Source organism: Chrysochloris asiatica, unplaced genomic scaffold (assembly GCF_000296735.1).
Source record: "Chrysochloris asiatica unplaced genomic scaffold, ChrAsi1.0 scaffold00016, whole genome shotgun sequence".
Classification (NCBI taxonomy): domain Eukaryota; kingdom Metazoa; phylum Chordata; class Mammalia; order Afrosoricida; family Chrysochloridae; genus Chrysochloris; species Chrysochloris asiatica.
The window spans coordinates 963,732-967,701 of record NW_006408534.1 but is presented as its reverse complement, the minus strand read 5'-3'; positions in this window follow the sequence as shown (position 1 = coordinate 967,701).

Below are 3,970 nucleotides of genomic sequence, written 5' to 3'. Positions count from 1 at the left end.
ATCGATGGACTCAAGCACAGCAACAATAGTGAGGTTGGCCCAGGATCGGGCAGTGTTTCGTTCTGCTGTGCATATGGTCGCTATGAGTTGGTACCTACTTGATGGCACCTAACAACAACAACAATGGTACAACATGTGTTCAGGAAATTCCAGGAATTTGGACGCTAAATATTTTACTGTGGCAAAAGGAAGTCTGTCCTTCTCCTATATTAACAATAGTGAACACTCAGTAGATACTTACTATGTTCCAGTCTTATTTCTTAGCACATTCATTTAGCTAATTCATTCAACCTTCAAATAACTTGAGTTCGGTTTGAGATAAGTTTTATCACATTTTATATGTTTGTAAACTGAGGCACGGAGAGATTAATTAACATGTCTGGTGTGGCCCTGGACTGCTAACCAGAGGGTCGATGGTTCAAATCCCTGAGTCATTCCTTGGAAAGGGTTATCCTTATGAACCAAGTACTATTGCTAGATTTGGAGAAATGGAAGATTTTGACCATACTGCAATGTCTAATTGATAAGAAAGTGTAGTCAAGATATATTGATAATTATAGTTGATTGGAATAAGGAAGTTAAATATAAGTGTAAATAGTTGGAAAATATAGCTTTAGTAATAGAATTGATGCTGGAAATTGCATGACAGAGTTTTGTTAAACCAATGACTTATACTTTGCAAATACTGCTTTTCAACAACATGAAGAGGGACTATACATGTAAATCTCACCCTATGGAATACACAGGAATCAAATCAACCTCATCTGTGGGAAAGGTTATTGAGAAATTCATTATCACCAGTCAGAACAAGGCCAAAGGCTATGTTGAGTTTTTTCCACCTGAATTTCTAGATCATCTCAATACTAGCTTTGACACATTGAACGCTAATGAGTGAAGACCTGAGGAGTTATGGAATGGCATCAAGAAAATCATCCATGAAAGCAAAGAAACATTAATAAGATAGGAAAGAAATAAAAGACCAAAATGAATTCCAGAAGAGACTCTAAAACTTGTTCTTGAACATAGTGTAGGTAAAGATGACATGCAAGAACTAATGTCATGCAAGAGCTGAATTGAAGATTTCAAAGGATAACTCACCAAGACAAAGCAAGTAGTACAATGAAATATGCAAAGACCAGGTGTTAGAAAACCAAAAGGGAAGAAAATGTTTGGCATTTCTCAAACTGAAAAAAATCTAAAGAAATATTTAAATTTCAAGTTGCAGTATTGAAGATTTCTAAGGAAAAAATATTGAATGACACAGGAAGCCTCAAAGGAAGATGGAAGGAGTATATAGTACCAAAAAAAATTGGTTGCTAGTCAATCATTTTAGGAACCAGCTTATAGTCAAGAATTGATGGTTTTGAACAAAGAATTCCAAGCTGTATTGAAGGTTTTAGGATAAAAGCATAGCGCCAGGTATAAATGGAACACCAATTGAGTTGTCTCAACAAATGAATCTAGCATTCATCTATACCAAGTAATTTGCAAGCAGGTACCTGCCATCCAAAAGAAGAGACCCATATATGTGCCTATTCCAAAGAAAATTGACTTAACAGAACTTGGAAGATAATGAATGGTATCTTTATTGTCAGATAAAATAAAGTTTTGTGAAGATTATGAAATAATGGTTGCAGCAATATACTGTCAGGGAACTTCCAGAAATTCAAGCTGGAGTCAGCAGAGCATTTGGAATGAGGGATACCATTGCTGATGTCAGATGGATCTTGACTGAAAGCAGAAAATGTCTGAAAGATGTTTCCTGACTATACAAATGCACTTGACTGTGTGCATCAGAACAAGTATGGATAACATTGTGAAGAATGGGAATTACAGAATACTTAACTGTGTTCATGAGGAAGATGCTCATTAACAATCAGGTAAATATTTGAGCAGAACATAGAGATACTGCATGGTTTAAAATCAGGAAAAGCATCTTCCAGGGCTTTATTCTTTCACCATATTTTTTTCATCTGTATGCTGGGTAAATAATCTGAGAAACAAAAGTATATGAAAAGAATGTGGCATCAGGATTGGAGGAACACTCATTAACAACCTATGATATGTAGATGACAGAACACTGCTTGTAGAATGAGAAGTGTACTTAAAACACTTAATTGATGAAGTAGCAGTCAAGAAATCAAATGATGTATTGCAATGAAACTCTTTCAAGTGTTAAAAAGCAAAGATGTCACTTTGAGGACTTAGTTGTGCCTAATCAAAGTCATGGTGTTTTCAATCACCTCATATGCATATGAAAGCTGAACAATGAATAAGGAACAGCAAAGAAGAATTAATGCATTGGAATTATGATATTGTAAAGAATATTAAAAATACCATGGACTTTTACAAGAACAAATAACTGTCTTACAAGAAGTACAGCTGGAATGTTCCTTAGGAGCAAGGATGGTGAGACTTTGTTGCATGTACTTTAGACAAGTTATCACGAGGGAACAGTCCCTGGAGAAGAACATCAAGCTTGATAAAGTAGATGGTCAGTGAAAAATAAGAATACATTCAAGGACATGAGATGCAGTGACTGCAACAATGAGTTCAAACATTACAGTGATTGTGAAGATGGCACAAGACTGGGACAGTGTTTTGTCTTGTTGTAGGGTCATATACGTCAGAACAAACTGGACAGCACATAGCAACAACTTCATATGCACAAATTGGAAATCACTGTACAGTTATATGAACATAGATATAAATAGGGAAGAGATACATATTGATGCACATAGGTATTAAAAGCTTTTGTCAAAAAGATTTGCCTATGGATCAGATTTTAGAAATGGTAGTTGGAGCAAAAGAGGGCAGAATCTAAGCAATGACTCCTAAAGCAAGATAGCAAAACAATAACAACTGGATAACCAACACGCCTGACTTGAAGAACCACCCATCATTGCCCACCTCCATGGAATCTATCCCAACTCACAGCAACCCTGTATTGTGTCTCAAAGACTGTAAAATCTTTTTGGGAACAGAAAGCGTCATCTTTCTCCAATGGGGCAGTTGGTAGGTTTCAACTACCAACCCTGTGGTTAGCAGTCCAGTGCCTATCCTATAGCACCACTAGAACACTTGGACTGTATGTTAGGCTAAATAAATACTTGAAAATTACACTTAATATGTTATGCTTCCCAAGTAAGACTTTTCAGACCATGGGGGAAAGGGTTGATTTTAAGGTTAGTGCCACATCTGCCAGGTTTAAAAAGAGCAAGGGACAGGGATTCAGGTGGACCATTAGTAAGTTTAATGTGTCATTAGAATGAGTTGACTCCATGGTTTCTGTCACTTAATGTTAAAAAATATATCATCAAAGTGTCACTTTTCCACCAGGAAATAACAGATTATTGCTTTCCTGATCCCAACTTCCTGCTTGTTGTTCTTTCCCTTGTTTCTAAATATTTAGAGCTGACTAGTAGGCATAAATATTAAATGATTTTTTATTCTTTTTCTCATGGTCTAAACTGTGACTTAGGATCCAGTTTAAAATAAGAATGTTTGAAAGCCTAATTATTTTTAGCTTTCAAACAAAGTCATAAAAAGGATGTTGTTGTTGTTGTTGTTGTTATTGTGTGCTGTGGAGTCAGTTCTGACTCATAGCAACCCTGCACAGGTTTTCTGAGGCTGTAAATCTTTACGGGAGCAGAAAGCCTCATTTTTCTCCTGTGGAGCTGTTAGTAGTTTCGAACTGGTGACCTTGTGGTTTGCAGCCCGATTCATAACCACCACGCTACCAGAGCTCCTTCCATTAAGGATAAGCTACTTCAAATACTAACAAATTTGATGACTATTTCATATGCCAAATATCTCAGACAAACTAAATAGTAACTTATTTTAGTGACTTTTACAATACGCAATATTCATGTTTACTACTTTAAAGAAATAGGAGAAATAATGAAACAAAACACTGTATATATATATATTGTTGTTGTTAAGTGCCATCGAGTCGGTTCCGACCCATAGC